At 37.3% G+C, this 20,718-nt stretch overlaps 1 protein-coding gene and 1 long non-coding RNA gene across 4 annotated transcripts in view; one reads left to right on the top strand and one right to left on the bottom strand.

Annotated features, from left to right (window-relative positions):
* Positions 1–20,718, bottom strand: part of LOC306655128 — a 554,397-nt gene that overhangs the window by 189,998 nt on the left and 343,681 nt on the right. The window lies entirely within an intron of this gene.
* The window catches only part of PLCB1 (phospholipase C beta 1), a 722,251-nt gene that overhangs the window by 420,628 nt on the left and 280,905 nt on the right, over positions 1–20,718 (top strand). The window lies entirely within an intron of this gene.

Below are 20,718 nucleotides of genomic sequence, written 5' to 3'. Positions count from 1 at the left end.
AGTTTAAAACTCTCTTTGCTTGAAGTTTTAAAATTTCCAAAGTACAGGTTGACTATCCCTCATCCAAAATGCTTGGGACTAGAAGTGTTCCATAATTCAGTTTTTGGATTTTGAAATATTTGAATATATTTTACCATTTGAGTATCCCTAATCCAAAAATTGAAAATCTGAAATGTTCCAAACTCTGAAATTTTTTGAGTGTTGGTGCTCGCTCAAAAAGTTTGATGTTTTGGAACGTTTTAGACTTTGTATTTTCAGATTAGGGATGCTCACCTATAGTGTGGTATTAATGCAGAAATTCTCATGCTGAGATTTGCATTATAGCATAATAAATAAGTCCCAAGAGACAAGTAGCAGGTGCAGTCAAGAGCAGTAGTTCCAGTGTTTCCTTGCTGAGTGGCCATAGTTATTAAACATTTCTGGAAGTTTGCAGTTCACTGTAAAATAGAATGATAAATGAGGTGACTTATCAGGTCACTTCCTACTTTGAGAACAGAAAAATCAAAATTTTATGAAACCAAATCTGTACCAGATTATACCAGAATATCATGTGATAGAAATGTCCTCTGTTGTTGGGGTGCTTAGCCATGACTCTCAGTTACTACAAATCATTGTTAATTATTGTGTAAGATATTATTTAATACAGGCAGGTCTGTTGAGTGTTACTTCATGAAAGAATCCCCACTAAGAATTCAAGTATATTTAAAACATGGCTTCTGGCATAACACATGACCTGTAGGGGACTTCAGAGAAGGGAGGAAATGAAATAAATTATTTGGGGGAATAGTGGAAGAGGTAAGAATAGCAGTGGTCTATCTCTACAGCAGATGATGGTTATAAATTGTCTTGATTTTGTGATATTCAAGTGAGATAATATATGGCAACTACTTAATGTTTTGTTTTACTCAATAACAAAAAAGAGCAGTTATTGTTACCATATTTGGGATGGCCATAAAGTGGCATACAATTAATTGTTTCTCAGTTACCCTTCTTCCATATATGATGTACTATACATAATACCTGTACCTGAAAGGTGTACCATCTGAGGCAAAGATAGGTAAGAAAACTGCTTAAAAACAAATGCTTCTCAGATGGGCCTTCTCAGGTGGCCTCTATGGTGCAGATATTTTTGCAAGTGCTCAAAAGATAATGTCTCATCTGGTGCCCCTGGGGGTACAGTTGGATACTCTACACAGGAGAGCACTGAATTTGAATTATACCATTAAAGTCTGTATTCTTCCACCATACCCTCTCAACTGGAATCATACCAAAATGATTAAGATGAAAACTGAAGTTTTTAGATTTTCTATGTTCTCTAGTGTTACAGGACAGGCAAAATTATTTTGTTGTTGTTGATTTCTTTTATGTTTATTATTTACATTTTTCCTCCTTGGTGATTAGACTATATTAAATAAACCAACATGGTGTAGGTAGACCCCTACATGGTTTCTGTGTGTTAATTGTTGAAACTTGTGGATGTGTTAGACTACATGGCAAGGGGTGAGTGGCCCCTTTGAAAGCTGCAGAGGGAGTTGAGGATGCTCGTTACATGGTTTTTTTAAAAAAGGGTTGTTCTGCATGGGTAATTTGGATCTGGAATGTCCCTCAACGTCCCACATGTTAAAGGTTGCTTCCAAGGTTGGCACTATTGAGAGGTGTTAGAAACTTTAAAAGGTGGTATCTAGTGGGAGATTTTAAGGCTGCTGAAGACAATGCTCAACATCAAGATTGTAGGACCTAAGTCTTTTCTGTTTTTCACATCCTGGCCATGAGATCAAATTTTCTCTGCCATGGACTCCCCAGCATAATGTGCTGCCTTGCCACAGGCCCAAAAGCAATGGAGTCAATTGACCATGAACTGAAACCTCCAAAACTGTGAACCAAAATGCAATTTTGAAATTTTTTCTCTTTCAAATTGATTAACCCAGGTATGTTGTTACAGTAATGAAAACAATACACTGGATTACCCAGGAGGGGCCCATATAATCAAAAGAATCCTTAAAAGTGGAAGAGGGATTCAGAATAGAGACCAGAGAGATGTCAGGATGTGAAGGACTTAGCTCAATATTGCAAGCCTGAAGATGGAATGATCCAAAGAATGCAGACAAACCCTGAGGCTGGAGAAAGCAAAGGAACAGATTTTCCACTAGGGCCTCCAGGAAGAAATGCACCCTGCTGGCACCCTAATCAGCACAGTAACATCCATGTCAGACTTCTGACTGATAGAACAATAAGATAATGAATTTGTATTGTTTTAGAGATTTGAGGTAATTTGTTTCAGCAGCAATAGAAATAGTAACAAGAAAAAAATTACAAAAGAACAAAGAAAAGGCTTGTATCAATTTTATTTTCTACTGGTCTAAATTTTAATTGTTGAATAAATAATTAAACATCCACAAAAGGAGCTGAAAATAACCCAAATGATATTGCTTATGTATTTTACATTGATATAATGAGTTGAAAATAAAACAGAAGTAATTCAGAAGATAATATTGCGGAATTCATGATAGGTGAGTTTTTCTTCTTACCCTCTAACAGAAAAAGAAGGGAATTTTTCAAAAAGTCATCAACTCAGACATCTCCAGGTTCCTGCTAGGTCCTTCTAGTATTCCTTATTCAGGTTTTCCTTTCTCTACTTTTATTATTTTTTAAATCATCAGTTTAATTTGTGCCACAATGGGCTGAATTTTATTTCTTCCTCCCTACCTAGATTTACATTTTGAAATCCCCCAAGGTGGTGGCATTAAGAGGTAGAGCTTTGGGGAGGCAATTGATGGGAGAGTCCTCTTGAAATGGGGTTAAAACCCTCATAAAAAATACCTCACAGAGATCCCTCACCCTGTCCACCATGGAAGGATGCCAGGAAATGACAAACTATCCATATACGGACAGGAAGTTAGACCTCATCAGACACGAGTCTGCCTAGATGTTGAACTTCCCAGCCTCCAGTACTCTGAGAAATGAATTTGCCACTTGTAAATGAACAGTCTAGATAGTGTGTTATAGGAGCACAAATAGACTGACTGAACAGCAACCATCTGCCCTAAGATGCCAAACTCCTCTGTCAATCTAAAAAGGCAAGTTGAGTCACACCAAGGGTGAGAACAGTTCATTTGAGCCAAAACGAGGATGACCACCTGGGGAGAAAACACAAATTTTATTATCCAGAGTAAGTTTTCTTGAAACGTTGTCAAACAGGTCTGGGTTTTTAGAAATTAAACTAAATGAGCAAGAAGGAGGTGATAGCAAATCATTTGTCATAGCTGCATTTGACAAGAATAGCACAGTATGGTTATTGGTTGTTGGTCACTTAGACTGTACATTCTAGGTAAAAGCTGCCATGAGGAGAAATGGCTTTTTCCATTTCATGGCATCAGGGAGTCTGCAGAAATCTGTGCTGGGTCAGATTGACCTAGGTGACTAGTCTCATGTCTCATGTTTCCTCCAGGGCTAAAGAATTTTATGAAGTCATTCTTGTGACCTAGTAAATCCATTCTCATTTCCCCTTTTTGATCCAGATCTTTCTCTGGAAGCCTTGATGATTGACAGCTGGCTCTCAGGGATTAAGAACAGAAGGTCCTGAGTAGTTAAGAAAGCTCATTTTTAGGTAGTCATGACTCACATAGGAATGGAAGAGAAGTCTACAGTTAGGGGGCCAGGGCCAAATCATAATTAGCAACACAGGGTCCCTTGGCTGTCTGTGGCCTCTGTCCTGCAAGTGTAATAAATTCCTGAATTATGGTCAGTCATTGGGCCACCATAATTATAGTTCTTCCTACAGTTCTGAACCTTAAGATACACAAAAGACGGTCAATTTATAAAAGGAGAAAACCGAACAGAAAATGGTAATCAGCACAAGAAAGATGTGAAACCCTGGTCTCTAATTTGAACTTCTGAAGATAACCAATTAAACATTATAGGTGAGTCTTGGAGCTTGAGGTATACTCAGTAAGAGGCGTTTGGTAGAGGGTTAAAACAGAGAATGAGGCATCAATATCAACTAAGACCCAGTATAAATTTGGTCCAATTTGAATTGATATTCCTCCCAAGAAATATGAATGATGAGAGAAAGTACCTTCCTTATTTCCTCAGGGTTGAAAGTTCTGTCTGCTTTTATCTTAAGGAATTTGAGTCAGTGGGCTTAGGTCGAATGAAAGGTCATGAAAACCCATAACATATTATCTCCTTTCCTCCTTTCTCTCTTATTCTCTCTCATTCTATCTCTCTCCCCCCCCCCTCTCTCTCTCTCCCTCTCTTTCTCTCTCTCTTCCTCTCTCTCTCTCCCTCTCTCTCTCTCTCTCTCTCTCTCTCTCTCTCTCTCTCTCTCTCTCTCTCTCTCTCTCTCTCTCTCTCTCTCTCTCTCTCTCTCTCTCTCTCTCTCTCTCTCTCTCAGCACCTCACTCACTCTCATGTGAATTTGTTCTTGTTCTACCTGATTTCCATGAGCAGTTTCACAAACAAATCAGTTTCTTCATTAGAGTTCTGGAAATCCTTACAGAAATCCTTAGTTCAATGGAATGATCTTGCTATCCTTCCAGTGAGCCTCCTTGAAGACACAACAATTTATAGGATCATAATTGCTTGCAAAGAGTTTCCAGAAAGGAATTAGAATAGACCTCTTAACTCTGAGAAATACTTAAAATAGCCATGGAGTTGATGACAGTTCACAAGGACAGTGATTATTTCTGTAGAACAAAATAATTTATTATTACTTTATCACTAGTATATACCTGGACATATTAGATATCTATAGAAATCTCCTAAATTTTAGAACACATATTAAAACCACATTTGTACAACTATAAATCTACCATGTTTTGGGGACTTTCAGCAGCCCTATGAAAATTCTAAAGTTAGTTTTAGATCAAAAAGAATTTTAGCATGTGTTTTTGGGAAGTTTGTTAAAACTATCAAGAGTTTTAAAACGCTAGATCTAGGTTGACCTTGGTTATCTATTTAATCTAAGTGAAAATAAAAGAACATAAAGGCAAAAACATAAAGTTATAACAAAGTTTTTGCCCTCTCATGATTGAGAAGACTCAATTGTTTTAAGGAATCAGGGCCTAATAGAAAAACAGACCACCACAAGAATTTTGTTAAAATACAGTATCTTAGTTTTCTAGGCCAGTAACCTAAAACGTGGAAAAAACAAAAACATTATTTCTTATTAAGAGCATATCAATACTCTAAGAAAACCTTGTTTTAACACAAGTGACTACAAGTTAGTATTGTACTGATACACTTTTGATATAAAATCATAAACTATAAATCAACCTCTTTTAATTTCAGACAATTTGAACACACATAAAATTCCTTTCATGGGATTCATCTTTCACAAACCTTCTATAACCTGTGTAGACATTTTAGAGCATGCTTTTGTCTTTAGTTTTGCCCAATAGTGTTTTTTTTTTCCTCATATTGACTACATACAATTCTTTCTCAAATAAAAATTATTCTTTCTCTTTTAACTTGCTTTAGCAAAAACACATCCTCACAACTTTCTTTATAAAACACATCTTTTTTCCTGACATATTGTGTTGTCAACATAAATTAAGAACTCTACTTTAAAGTAAAAAATGAAAATATTTTATTCTGAGCCAAATATGAGAGGTCATGACATGGGAATATGAATTCAAGTTACATTGAATGGTGTATTCCAACATGGAAGAGGTTATGTGAATTTTTGTGGTCACAGAACAAAAGAAAGTCATAAACCAGTACATTAGTGAGGGCATCAAATCTCCTCTCTAAGTTTCAGATATGGTCTTAGAGCCCTCAACTGTAGGGTGGGTGAGGCTAGAGGTCTGCTAAGCCTAGTGATGCATTTCAAGAAGGATGTCTATTTATCCCAAGAACGTCAGGTCAGATGCAAGAGTTAAGATGTTAGGCTATTTGTTTGTTTTTTGTGGTGCTGGGGATTGAACCCAGGGCCTTATGCTTTTGAGGCAGGCACTCTACCAACTGAGCCATATCCCAAGCCCAAGATATTAGACTATTAAAGAGCCTAAGAGAGTCCAATATAATGTCAACTCTTAACCTGCAACATTCCTCCACAATGTTTTATTCAGGATCACATAGTAGGATCTTTAATGCAGATGCTCTTTCTTCAGAGAGCTTCAGTTCATAGTGTTGTTTCCCTTCTTATTTTTACTTTTAGTTACCATATATTAATCAATAGTCATTGTGAACCAGTTCCCAGTAGACCAACACCAACTTATAACTTCTAGAGACACCCATTGTTATTCAGTCTTCATTTGCTAGCTTTTAAGTAGTTTTTTTTTTTTTTTTTTTCCTTTTCCTTTAGACTATCAATCTTCTGATTACTTGTTTTATGACCCCCAGCTGTCACAGTAGCTAGGCAACCCTAAATTTGAATTTTTAAAGGTAAGATTCTTTGGTGAAACCAGGAGAGAAATTTATATTTTAAAGAAACAGAACTTAGATCTCCAGACCACTAATTTCTGAGACAAAAAAGTGTATAGGTAAAGGCCCAACTAAAATAAAATGGTCAAGGGTGAGGCTTGTTATACAGATTTGAGTTAAGTCTTTCTCTTAAAAGAGATAGTATGCAGAGAGGGAGCCAAACTTAGAAATGGAAATTTCCTTTGTATATTTGAATTTCTTTTATAAAGCATTTTAAAATAACAAACTCAAATGTCAGAAAATCATACTTCGGAGATCTATTTGGTTAATAGACTTAAGTGCCTGACTTTAGCCCTTTTAATGAATCGGGCAAAGATAATTTTTTTTATGCCTGCTAGACCAGAGGAAGTATTTGGGAAAGCCTCTTTAGAGTTTTCTAAAGCTTTTCTTGTTTTAATTTATTAGAAGTTTCAGTCATTTTGGAAAGAGAATCTTGTAGGGAAGGAATTTTAGAGTCTGTGCATCATAATAGCAGTCTAAACCTGTCTTGATAGCTTTCGTTGTCTGAATTGCTCTAGATTTAAAAGCATTTCACCTTTTGTCTGTTCCTTTGTTGGTACCAGGGATTGAACTCAGGTATGCTCAACCACTGAGCCACATCCTCAACCCATTTTTATTTTTTAATTTCATTATGTATTTATTTATTTTTGAGACATGAGCTCACTAAGTTGCTTAAGGCCTTGCTAAATTGCTGAGGCTGACCTCGAAGTTGCTGTCCTGAGTTAGCTGTGTTTACAGGCATGCACTGCCACATGCTGCATTTCATCTTTTGAAAGAGGGAGATGTGTGTTATGAGTTTTTAAGAAATTCCTAACAAGAAGTTACATTTATGACAATGGTGATACCACTGGTAACTGATGACACGAGTTTCGCTTCCCCAAATGTTGAAGTTTGAACAACAGGGAAGTGTAATGTAGATGCTCAGAGACGGGGTTCCGCTGAGGGTGAGGACCTACAATGTCTACCTAGGGCACTCAGTCATCGGAGCTTGAGCTCGGAAGGCACAGATCCAATTTTACTTAGGATTGTACAGGACATATATAGGCACATCATCCAATCAGGTTATCACCTATGCTTGTTAAAGCATAACAGAATCAGCCTATAGGTGAACTATACATTGAAGTAGTGTAAACAAACCAAGCATGCCTAAGTAATTCTGCCCAGCAACAGGTCTGAGACAAAGGACTGGGGGGATGGTAAGCTCCTGCACAGCATGAGGCAAGGCAGTGGGGGCAAGCTCACATCACAGCTTTCTGTGATGCATGACAGAACGAGGCCTCCCCTCAGCTCCTAACTCAGCCTCAACAGCTGCAAAGACCAACATTCCATGGTGAGTCTTTACCATTACCTCAGTTTCTCTGTCCAGACTGTTTGGCTTACTTAGACCATGGTGTCAGTGACTGCTGTCAGAGAAACTTGAGGAATGTTCCCTACAGTGTAGAGGCAAGTGTAGAAAGCAAATTTTATTTAAAGAACAGTAACACAGACTTCTCCGGGGAAGAAGAGGGGGCCACGGCTGGTATCCTGGTGTCCCAAGAAGTGGGAGGTCCTGCCCCTTTTATACATTTTAGATTTTTTAGATTTTCTTTGTTCTCCTACCCTCTTCCCTGTCTTATGTCTCCCCATCCCAGACATGACTAGACCCCAGGAGATGCTGGTGGGATAGCCAAAAGATGAGAAGCAGCCGGGCTGAAAGGACCAAAGGTGGAGTGATCCTGGAAAGGAAGGGAGCAGCAGCCCAAGAGGAATTAATTAAGAACTTTTACAACTCCCTGCAGGGAGGAACTATTCCTGGGACTGGTTACCTTAGCAAGAGGTTGGAGCAAGGGCAGGGGGACAGTCTTGGGAAGGGGGAAAGGGCAGCATTTGATTTTCTTTCCAACCAGCCCACATGTTCCCAAGCAGACCCAATTATTAATTATCTATATTGACTGTCTTTTTGTCCCCCTGCTTCAATGGGATAAGCAGAAAGAAGTGAGAGCCTAGAAGACACACTTGGAAAATTTATGTCTTAGGACTATAAACAGTCATTTGGTGATTATAAACACTGACGATTAAAATATTTTCCAAGGAAGGAGATAATTTAAAGTGGAGCAGTTGAGAACCCAAAGACTGACGCTAGCCAGTTTCTCTCAGAGCCATGGTTTGTTCTCCATTAACAGATTTCAATTTCTCCTAAGGTGTTAGTAAGAGAAAAGGGAAATATGTGCAAACCCTCAGAGAACCCCTATTGGAGCTAGATGGGTTGTCTTGCTGAGGTTTAAAAATAAGGAAGGGTATAAGTGTTAGCAGAGTCCTACACCAGAGGACCCACATTGGTAAACCCAACAAATCAAGTCTGGTCAACCACTCCAAAATCCAAATGGAAAAAATAATGGCGAAAAGCAGCAAAGGGATTTTAATCAGTATAATGGTGGGAAGATCAGGGAACCAGCATTTCGAGCCTTGTACTGACATGAGCTGCCAGATTATGTAGACGAATGTAACCAGAAGTGTGTGTGTTGTCAAGCAACTTTGGTCTGGTGGATCATTAGCTCAGAATTAGTTAGGCTAGGCCTTGTCGGCACTAAGAAAGTGACCATAACATGGGGGACAGTCTCAGCTCGTCACAAGATGTTTATTGGTCAAACCTGTTGTATCTGGAATCCATGTTTGTGACTCAGAGCAACAGAGACACGCAAAATGGAGACAGAGAAACCTAATATTTTCCATTTACAGTCCCACGTAATAATTGGTGTTTTTAGCAAAAGCAACCTCTAAGTCCTTGGTGCATACGGAAGAAGCTTTGACATCCCATCTAAGTCACCAGGAGTGTCACAATTCTCTGACCACAGATTGAACCAAGGTCATGAAGGGAGAGGGCTGAATCCTAGTCCACCACTGTAGCAGCAGCAGTGGTGAGAGAAGGCATAGAGGGGAAAGCAGCTTTAGAAGAGTTTTAGTTCAAAAACAGTCTTTTAAGTTTTTTATTTAATGTTTGGGAGGAAGGCAACATTTTTTATTTTCTGAGCTGTATTTAGAAGCTTTTAAGTATCAGTGAAAATGAGCCTCCCACTCTTTTCTTTGGTTTTAAAACGGCATTTTTCCAATTGAGCATGCAAATGTACCAATTTTAGAAATTCAAAAGATACCTATTTTAGTCACTGGAGTTTAAGATTATCCTTAGATTAGACCATTTTCCTAGGTACCAGCCAGATAAGGCTGCCTGTGAGATGCATAAAACCAGGTGGAGTTTTTAAGGGAGGCTATCTGTCCTTGGAGGAAGGGCTGCTCAGGCTTTGATGAGCAATTTTCCATAATTTAGAGTCTTTTGAGGTGTGACCAAGCTGGGGCTGTGTGTTAGATCGAGTGTACTACTTGTGAACTTTATGCATCAAAGTATCTTACTTGAGTCAATTTTGCTCTTTTTCCTATCTCAGAAACCCAGCCGTCTTATAGTAGGTAGGGAACTTAAGGTGCTCAGTGACCATACATTACATGCACATCCCATTAGAGCTGAAAGTTCCTAAAGTACTCTTCTGGTGGAAGTCCCTCTGAGACTTCAATATGTCACCATGTCACATGTCATGAACCAAGACTTCCATTAAGGCGCTCTCTCTCTCTCTCTCTCTCTCTCTTTGTGTTATTTGTTTTTATTTTTTCTTTTATTTTTTCTTCAGAGAAAGATTCATTCTCAAGTGTTTTTATTGGGGTTAAACTAAAGAAGGTGATTGAAAATGGTAGATCTAAATCATAAAGCACTAGTAACTGCAGTTTACACAGTGCTCATACTGAATTAGCTGAATAAAAATCCTTAGGACACTTAGCAGAAAGCAACCCTGTCTTCATCCTACACTTACCTTCTGTAAGGAGGGCTTAAAGCAATATTTGTATTCAGCCCAAACAACCTGCCCTAATCAAAGACCTGAACCTTCTGCAAATGAAGGTGAAGAGTAGTACACATTTTATAAAAATAGAACACTAATCCTAATTTTCCTGGGGAAGGGTTGGAAAACAACTCAAATAAAACCCAGACTCAACCAAAGATATGGGAGACACAGGATCCCAAGAGGACTCACACCTGATGTCTGGCTGAGCCCTGGAACCAGAGAACACAATAGATTCCGTTACTGCTACCATAGCTGTGTCTGGATAGACACTGGGGAAACAAGGAAAGGCAATTGAGGGTCTTGCTAGAGTCTCCAAAAATGTCAACCTAAAAGGGGAGTTGAGGCATGCTGAGCATGAGAACAAAAATCCATGCAAACCAAAATGAGGATGACCACCCGGGGAAAAAAACACAAAGTATAACTGCCCAGAATAAGCGTTCACCAAATAGTAAAGGGTCTGGGTTTTTAAAGATTTTTAAAACAATAAGGAGGTTACAGCAATCCACTTGTGATAGTTGCATTGGACAACAAGAATAGCTCAGCACCCTGACTGGTCATTGGTCTTATGTTATACATTCTAGAGGAAAACTGCATTAAATAAGAAAAGGCCTTTTGGGGGAGATGGGGCGCTGAGGACTAAACTCAGGTCCACGTGCATGCTAGGTAATTGCTGTGTTGTTGACTCACATCTCCATCCCCCAGGAGAACACTTTTTCCTGGGGTTACTTTTTTTTATCTTCAGGTCATCAGAAACCTACCATACAAGGTCAGAATGACAGGTGACAGCTTTCTCTTGCCTCATTTTTTCCCCCAGTCAAAAGAATTTTGTGATGTCATTATTGTGACGTTTTAAATCCTTTCTCACCTTAAAGGCAGGAACTGTCTTGTTTTCCTCTTCCTACTTGAGCATAAAATTCCAGAGTGATTAGGAGTTGTGTTGACCCCCAAAGGGACCTAGAACTGTGCCCAGTGTTCTATCATTTGTTGAGCAAATGGAGAAATCGTTTTCAAAGCATGTTCCTATCTGGACCATTCTCTCTATCCTGATGGGGAAAGAGAAAGCTAAGTCTAAATGCAGAGCCGGGGATGGAAGTTCCCCTGACCCTACTTAGATGCCTCTTTGGAGTCATTCCTCAGCATCTTATGAACACAGTGGTCTCTCTTTTGTCCCCCTATCATGAATTCTGACATCACTCTGAAGAAACTTATCTAATGTGTGTTCTTTAGGCAGATATTTGTATCAGGGGTTTTGTGCTAGAGGAAAGAGATAAGTTCGAATGTCTTTATCTAGATCATGTTCCACTTTGCTGACTGGAGAAGGATTGAGCAGTACTACAAATAGAAAAACAAAATGAAAGTTCATAAAACCAGATGTATTCATTTGATCAGCCTTCATAACAAAATGCCAAGCTCAGTGCCTTAAACAAAAGAAATTAAGTTTCTCATGGTTCTGGAGGCTGGAAGTCCAAAACCAAGATGTCAACAGCATGGTGTTTTCTGAGTCCTCTCATCCAGGTTTGCATCTGGCCACCTTCTTGCTGTAACCTCAAGTGGCCTCTTTCTGGTGCACACACCTCCCTGGTGTCTCTTCCTCTTCTTATGGAGGACTTAGTGCCCTGCTCTTATGACCTCATTTAATCTTAATTACCTCTTTTAAGGCTTTATCTTCAAATACAGTCACATTAGGGATTAGAACTTCAACAGACAAATTTGGAAGGAGAAAGAACTCAGTCTGTAACACCAGCTATTTATTATTTATAAATAATAAAACACAAGTCCAGGTTCTATAAACAATTTGTTTTAAATGCTATAGAGTATGCACTGCAGCCATTGATTTCAACCTTGACTGAGCCACATGGGCAACTTGTAAAAATCCCAAAGCAGAGATTGTACCCAGGCCAAATAAAGAGAATCTCTGGGGAGCGGGATCCAGGCAGGTACATTTTTAAAGCTTCCTGGAGATTCCAGCATGCAAGCCAAGGTGGCACCTAGCTCTAAATGATCCCAGAACCAGTTAGTTCTGTCAGCCAAGTGAGAAGTTTCGCTCAGTCCCTCCTGCACCTTCTTCCCCTACCTTCCTTATTCTTATTCACCCCAAACTCTCCCATGCATTTTTTAAATCCCAACTCAATTTTAGCCCACTAAATGAAAACTGAAAATTCTTGGAGTCTTTTATGTGTGATCCCAAAAATAATAGTAATACGGCATTATTTCCACTTAAAACAAACTTTACTATTATTGGTGGGGTTGGAGGCATTTTTATGAGAAGCTGCATTATTCTAAGGGGAACTAATATTTTTACTAATATTACAAAATTGATCAAAGCATCTAAGAATGTATTCACTTATTTTATATAGGAGGGATTTTGATGGGCTTTACATGATTTCACTACAATCTTTTTGGAATGGTTCTATTACTATGAGGAAGCCAAGATTTTCTGCCTCCAACGGGGCACCCCAAATCTTCAAGTCCAAACTCAAGTTATCTTAGAATTTCAGTTTATATCCTCTCTTTGTTGTTTTCCAAACTTGGCTGAAAATAAAGCTCTATTGAGTAATTTGTTGACCTACTGAAAATTCTGAAATTGACCCTGAAAATAAATCTGGAATGGATTTGAAAAATCTGTATTTTTAACCTTGGTATCTGGTGTTCCTGGGTTTTTTTTACCATGTTACAATATATTGGCTTAGATGGGGGATCCTCAGACATCCATGTGTGTACAAGTTGCCTGGGGGTTTGTTAAATACAGCGTGGGTCTAAGATTAGCTTTAGATGCTATGTCTTTACCTGTCTCCTGGTGATGTAATGTTGCTGGTCCACAAAATGCATTTTGAAAAGGAACTTGCTAAGTTTTCCAAGAACAAAGTTTGGACACAGAATTGATTCTCCATCCACTGTAGTCGACATTGATTTGTAGGAACTCCTTAGTAAGTATTTGAGGAAACAAAAAGTGTGGCACTTTCTAGAAACAATATCAATATGAGCTAAGAGCTCTAAATACATTTTATAAATAGCAACACTGATAAATTACCTCCTTTAGAAATATGGCACATCTTGTCTCCATCAGACATTAAGCACGTATCTGATTCATTCTTAGATTACAGAGCTCTTTTCCCAAATTAGGTGTTTAAAAGGCATTCAATTCAGGAATAAATTATTATATTAACCTTTAAGTTGTTTTTAAAGTAGGTATTATGTTTTATAATATGTATTCTATCACCTAGATTGCTGTGATTTTTCACATAAGAGTAATATACATATAGATCTTAGATAATGCCATCAATGGATTTGTAATTTGATAGCATTCTCTGAAGACAGTGGAGACTCTAGGAGGTGGAACCTGGTTGAAGGAAGTAGGTCACTGTGACATACTCTGGAGGGTATACCTTGTCCCTGATCCCTTCCTTTCTTTCTGTATTTACTGGTTTCATGAACTGAGCAACTTTACTTTGCCACATCCTTTACCCATAATATTCTGCCTCACCTCAGGTCAAAAGCAGTGAAACTAGAAAACCCTGAATTAAAACCTCTGAAACTGTGCCAAAATAGATTTTTCTTTCTCCACATTGTTTTTCCTCAAGTATGGTGTCACAGTATTGAAAAGCTGACTAACATACCCAGTGACTGTCCATAATGCATGGCTGGTTTGTGGAGAAGCCAGGGACTCACACAGGTGGTTCATCCCTGAACTAGAATGCCTTTGAGCAAGCTTTCTAGGCTCCTGAGTAAACTAAAGGGATGAAGATTTGTGGGAAAACTTTTCAACTTTGATGGAGAGCCGGATTTGAAAAATGGAAAATTCATGCAAACCTACTGGTGTTACACAGGTGTGATCTCTCTTTGCTTTGAGACAAGGCTTGTTTAAGAAGCCTCATAGCTGTTTTCTTTCCTAGTTCTGCCTCAGACCCGTCTTGCTTGCTTCGCCTGCACCACCACCTCTACCACTATCACCATCTCATCCCCTTGCTCTATATAACTTCCAGTTTTTAAGATACCATGTTTACTTAATGTCATTTCACACATTTTACGTGGAGCACCATCTTTTCTAGCCTCAGGTATGAATTCAAGTTCTATGGTGAGGCTAGTTTGGAAAGCTTTTCATATGAGACAAAGCATAATTTTCCAATATCCATAACATTGTACAAAAGAGAGTATTTGACACAAATTTCTTTTTTTTTTTTTTAATCAAACAAAGGCAGGGTTGACTCTTGATATTCCTAGAATAGAGCCTTTTATGACAGACCTTAAACTGCCTTAATTTAAAGCATGGGTATAAAATACAGAATGGTATTTAAAGAGGTGTAGAGCTATTAATTAATATGGGCCTGCTGAAATGCCAGGGATATCATCACTTCTGAAAATTGAATTAAGCCTTGAATGTCAATGCTAAATTAACATGAATAGACTTATCTATTCCTGTCCAAAAGTATTTCATCCACAAACTGTAATACATGATGATTAACTAGAGGTTACATATTCTAGCTGAAGCCCAATCAAATTCTTCAAAATTCTAATAGAGGAGTGTATTCAGGTCAAAGAATATTAACAGAAAAATTTCCCATCACTTAAAGGGCAAGCAGAACAAGTGTTTAAAGAAGTGTTGGAAGTTTGCTTAATTGTTCTCTTCTTGATCTATTGTTCCTGATGATTTAGAAAACCCGTGTGCTGCAAGTTATACTATAATTATGTCAAATATGCAGGCCTTTCTTTTAAAAATGAGTTTAATTGCTGGGACTTATGAAAGTTAGAGAAACTGGAAGCATAATTAAAAGCTGATGTCTTCTTTGAGAATGTTCATGTTCTTCTCTAGATATAGAGATTTTCTAAATGCATGACTGGAAGAGAGCTGGTGTTCCAAGGCAGGATGCAATGAGACCTCCTCTATTAGGGACCTAAGATTCCAGGTTATGTGGTGATTTTGTCCTGAGCACAACTTGTCTTTGATATATAAAACTCAATAATTGTGTATTACACTGTTCATATTTCCATTATATTAAGGGTCTCTGAAAGAATAGAAAATAAAAGATTTATTGTCCAAGAAAACAAGAAACATTCTTTAGTTGTTTTTCTTCTTGAAAAACTTATCTCCTAAGTGCACTTGGTATTTAAATAAATGTTCCATGATTTCCTCCTGCTCCTCTTCCTCTTCCTACTCCTCATCCTCTTTTCTCATTAACTACTCACTGTGTATGGGATGTGTCACTACAAAGATATTTCAGAAATCAAATTGCTCTCTTTTGCATAAATCCCTCTAAAGCTATGGTTAAGTCCAACATATAAGATTATCAAAGTAGTTCCCATCCAAATTTAGGTCAACATTTGTACTTTCCCCAATGTGAGACTCTGAGGAGAAATTTAAATAAATTTTTGGATGATCCCAGCTAGATTTTAGCTTTACCAACTGACTCTGACTGGGCCACTGATTTTTTTCCCAAAGAGGAGGAGTCCTAAAACACAGAGTCAGTGCTTGTCAACTCAGCTGTGTTTCAATTAATAGACTAGTGGTTCTCAGAGTGTGATCACTGAATCAGCAGCAGCAGCAGCTTCCTTGAAATGTGATGGAAATGTAATTCCCAGGCCTTACCTGTGTTTGTTAGTTTTCCAAGGATCTTAAAAAATAACTGAGATCATCAGCTTAAAAGGGTTAAAATCTTATTTTGTCTCATGGTTTCAGAGGTTTCAATCCATGGTCACTTGGGCCCACTGCTTTGGACTTGAAGTGAAGCAGAACATCATGGCTGTAGGAGTGAGGGGTAGAGCAAATATGCTCACCTTGTAGCATCTGGGGAAGAGAGAAAAAGGAAGGTCCAGGATCCTAATACCTCCCACACAGAGCATGCTCCCAATGACCTAACTTCCTTTCACTAGGTCCCACCTCCTAAAAGTTTTATCATCTCCCACTAATGCCATAGGCTGGGAGTCAAGTCTTTAACACATAGGTCTTTGGGGGACATTCAAGGTCCAAATTAACAGCATAACCTACTCAAACAGTGCCTTAGAAAATGGGCCCAACAATGGGTTTTAAGAAACCCTACAAGTGATTCTCATACACATTTAAATCTGAGAACCAATTCTGTATGTTCTTGTTTCAACCCAATACTAACCAATAATTCCGCCATTTAAAATTGGCAGCTTTCATTTTTATGATCATTTGTGTTAGATATGTAAAAGTGAATGATTTCAATGACAGAGTGGGTATAGGGTTTTATTTTGGGGTATAAACATATTTTGGAAATAGATGGACAGATGGTTGTACAATATTGCGAGTTTAATAAATACCACTGGATTCTTCACTTTAAAATGTTGTTTTATGGTATGTGAATTTCACCTCACGTTCTAAAAATGTACAATATATGTGAAATCACTTTAATTCTCAAGTGATTTAGACATACCTGTCTAAACAATAAATATCAAGATTAAAAATGTTTCTGGTTCTTATTCATTCTTATTTTAAATATATTCTTACATTTTTGGCACATATGATGATATGATGTATTTTAATTACACAATTACTAAAATTTCCCCTAGTATACATCAAAAATAGAATGCCTGTAACACTGTGACTTTAGTGCTAGTAATTTGAAGTTTTTCATTAGAATTTCTTGATGGGTCAAACGATAGTTTTTGACTACAAACAAAACAAGACAAATTATTATTTATTTGTCTGTCACTGCTAGGGTGAGGATTATTATAGGGGCAGAAAGAGGAAAAACCAAGCTTTTTAAATGAACCCTGAGAAGCTGGGGATGTAGAGTATGTATCTAGCATGAGCCTCAGGACCTGGGTTCAGTCCTCAGAACCACAAAAGACAAACATCAATAACAAAAGCATAATTAAGTCTGAGAAAATGACTTCTAGTACCCCTGCCCTCACGGTGCCCAATGCAGGAGGGTACATTCCTATCATATTCTACAAGTAGAATTTTATTCTCTCTGAAATATGATATAGAATATTATATTTTATAGCACGATCTGAGGGTGTCCACTAGAGGTGTGCAGCAGAAGGCCCTGGAGTATTGACTGTCTAAATAGAGAATTTATTAGTTTCCGAAGATATTTGTTATTCATATCATTGGGAGACTTTTTCAAAAAAAATATATTTTATTTTAGCTGTCGGTGAACACAATACCTTTATTTTTTATTTTCAGGTGGTGCTGAGGATCAAGCCAGGGCCTCACGCATGCTAGGCAAGCAGAGTACCACTGAGTCACAACCCCAGGCCTCATTGGGAGACTTTTAAAGTTAATTTACCAGGGGAAAGAAAAAGATTCTATGAAGTGTCACTAAATGTGGAAAACATAAATCAATTAAGGCTTAAAGTAAACTTTCATTTTATTATATAATCCAATAAGAGAGACAATGAATTACAAGGTAGAATATTGGAAAATTTTTAAAAATATGCAAAAGAAAATAATTCCCCTCTCTACTCAAGTAAGAAATAAAATGTGTTGTATATTGCGAGTGTTTTTATATGTGTGAACACACAGCACACATGCAAGATTATGCTCAACAACAAAATAGCACATTCCATTCTGCAACCTATTTTCTTCTAACCAGATTTTGATATTTCCTCTTGATGAGATGAACAGAATGATGTGCCCAGATGTAAAGTGGATATGGAGGTAACAGGGAATGGCACATGGGGACAGTGATTGTTGGTGCTGAGGAACAGCCAGGGGCCTAAAGAGGTAGATTATTGGTATCTACTTTCAGGCAATTATTTTGGAAAAAATAATTTTTTAGAATTATTTTAGAAAAAATGCATTTATGAAAACTGATCCAAAAGAAAGGCGATTTTTAACAAATCAAAAATCAAGAAACACCTGAAAATGGTTTTCAGTATCTTGTTTTAAAGAAAAGGCTCAGGGCTCATAAGGTTTTAGAAGAAATTGCTTACAGGCTGTTTTAAGGATTACTCAGTATTCCAATCACTGGACTTAGTTCACTTGATTAATTGATTATTTCCCCATAATTGAATACAATGATTGCTTCCAATTTTTCATTAGGGCATACAACACCATAACTGACTTCCTTGCACATATATTTTTATGCCTCTGCTGATTATGTTTTCCAATATAAGAATTTGTAAACTCTATTTACACTAAAATCATCAACCTCTCTCTTTGTCATATGTTTTCAGTGTATTGTATTCTTTTTAATTTTAGTGTATTTATTTTATATTAAGCGTCATCTCTCATGGTATCTTCCTATCTCAATAGTATATACAAATTTCCTACAATTTAATCATCATGCTTTTGTTACTTATATGTAGATTTTATTTAATCATAACTATGATATTACTGAGATAAAGATCAGCGTTGTTTTTCCAAATAGTTCAAAAAAATCTTCCCATTGTTTATTTAATAATGCATTGCTTTCTCTACAGATTTGAAAAACAAGGTTTTCATATTAGGTGTATATACAGCAAGTTACTTAACCTCTCTGTGACTTAGTTTCTTCCTCTGAAATAAAATAATAGCACCTATTTCAAAAGGCTAATATAAGGAAAGTTTTTTAAAAGTGCCTGATGCAGAATAAAAACTTGATTGACATGACATTACTACTAGCAGTATGATTGCTTCTATTTATTAATTATTGCCTTAGCCAGGCATGGTGGCACACACCTGTACTTCCACCTACTCAGAATGCTGAGACAGAAAGATTGCAAGTTCAAGGCCAGACACAGCAACTTAGTAAGGCCCTGAGCAATATATCAAGACCTTGTATCAAAATAAAAAATAAAATGGGCTGGAAATGTCACTTGGTGGTAAATATGCCCCTGGGTTCAGTCCCTGGTACCAAACACACACACACAAACACACACACACACATCTATACTATTGCCCTATTTATCCAATTCAGTAAACAAGTGTCCCCTTAAAGATATTTACATTTTAATCTGAGGTTATTACCATATGTGCATGTATGATTACACAACTGATATAACTTTACATCATGCACAATGAGAAGAATAAGAAGTTATACTCCATTTATGTATGATGTGTCCAAATACATTCTACTGTCTTGTATAACTAATTAGAACAAATTTTAAATGTGTATTTTTTTTTAAATACACTTGTTTTTGTTTATTTTAACCTTGCAAACTTTGAACAAGGGACTTTATAGTTTCATAAATAAAAAAAAAAGTTTTACATCTTTTCTTTTCTGTATTATTAGAGGTATAAATTGTCCTTATAATGATAGATTGACAGAATTTCTAAAAAATACCTTCTGAGCCCTGAACCTTTTCATTAAAATAAGATGTTGAAAACCATTTTATGGTATTTCTTGATTTTCGATTTGTTAAAAATTACCTTTCTTTTGGATTCATTTTCATAAATATATGTTTTTCTAAAATAATTGTGGGATAACATGCCTGAAGGTAAATACCAGTAATCCACTCCCTTAACCCCCTGGCTGCCCCTCAGCACCAACAACCACTGTCCCTGTGTGCCATCCCCTAGCAAGGCCTGTTGTTTCCATGTCCATATTACATGTGGGCACATTCTCTTCTGTCATCTCCACAGATTCTACATTGAAATAGTCTCTTAACTGGCCTCCTTGCTTCCCATTTTGTATATAACAGACAAAGTGATCTTCCAAAAATATAAGTCAAGTTTTGTCACTAACCTGTATTAAGCCTAAGAGCTTTCCATTATGTTTCAAACCCTACTCTATAAGAGTCCACAATATTTAATCCAGAGGTTGTCCCCCACCCCACCACCTCATCACAAACCAGTGTCCCTAACTCCTGATAAGTTCCAACTTCTCTGAACTTTATGTTCTTGGAACAAGTCAATGCATTCTAACCTCAGAGCATTAGCATTACCTGGAACGTTCTTCCCCTTATTCCCCTTATTGTATGGCTCCTTCTTCTCCTTATCTGTGCCTCATCACATAGGTCCCTCTCTCGTGGTCATCTAAAGATAGTCCTACCTCCATTCCACTCATTATTTAATTTTGCCTCATTTTATCTTCTTTATAGATTTAGCACTCTCTGAAATTTTCTTGTTCATTAGTTTATTAGGTGCTCTTCTACAGAGAAACATTATATGTACTATAAACATATGCCTTTATTAAATATGTGTTGAATTCATGAACGGGTGAATGAATGGATGAAACCAGGATAATGAAAAATGGCTGAGTCTAATAGATTTAAAACTAAGAACTTTAAAAAATTAGATGTAAAATTGATCAGTTTTCCAGAGGAAGGGTTAGGGGAAGGGAGGATGGAAGGGAAAGAAGAAGCACTGGAGGCTGAAGTGGAGCAAATTATATTCTATACATATATGATTATGTCAAATAAACGCCAATATTATGTATAACTATAATGTACTAAGGCAAAAATTTTAAATGACCAAAAAAGTATGTGAGGAAATGCATATGTTAAATAGATTGATTTAGCCATTCCACATGTATAGGTATAT

The sequence above is a fragment of the Sciurus vulgaris genome (genome assembly GCF_902686455.1).
Source record: "Sciurus vulgaris genome assembly, chromosome: 2".
Lineage (NCBI taxonomy): Eukaryota > Metazoa > Chordata > Mammalia > Rodentia > Sciuridae > Sciurus > Sciurus vulgaris.
This window is presented reverse-complemented; position numbering and strand designations above follow the sequence as displayed.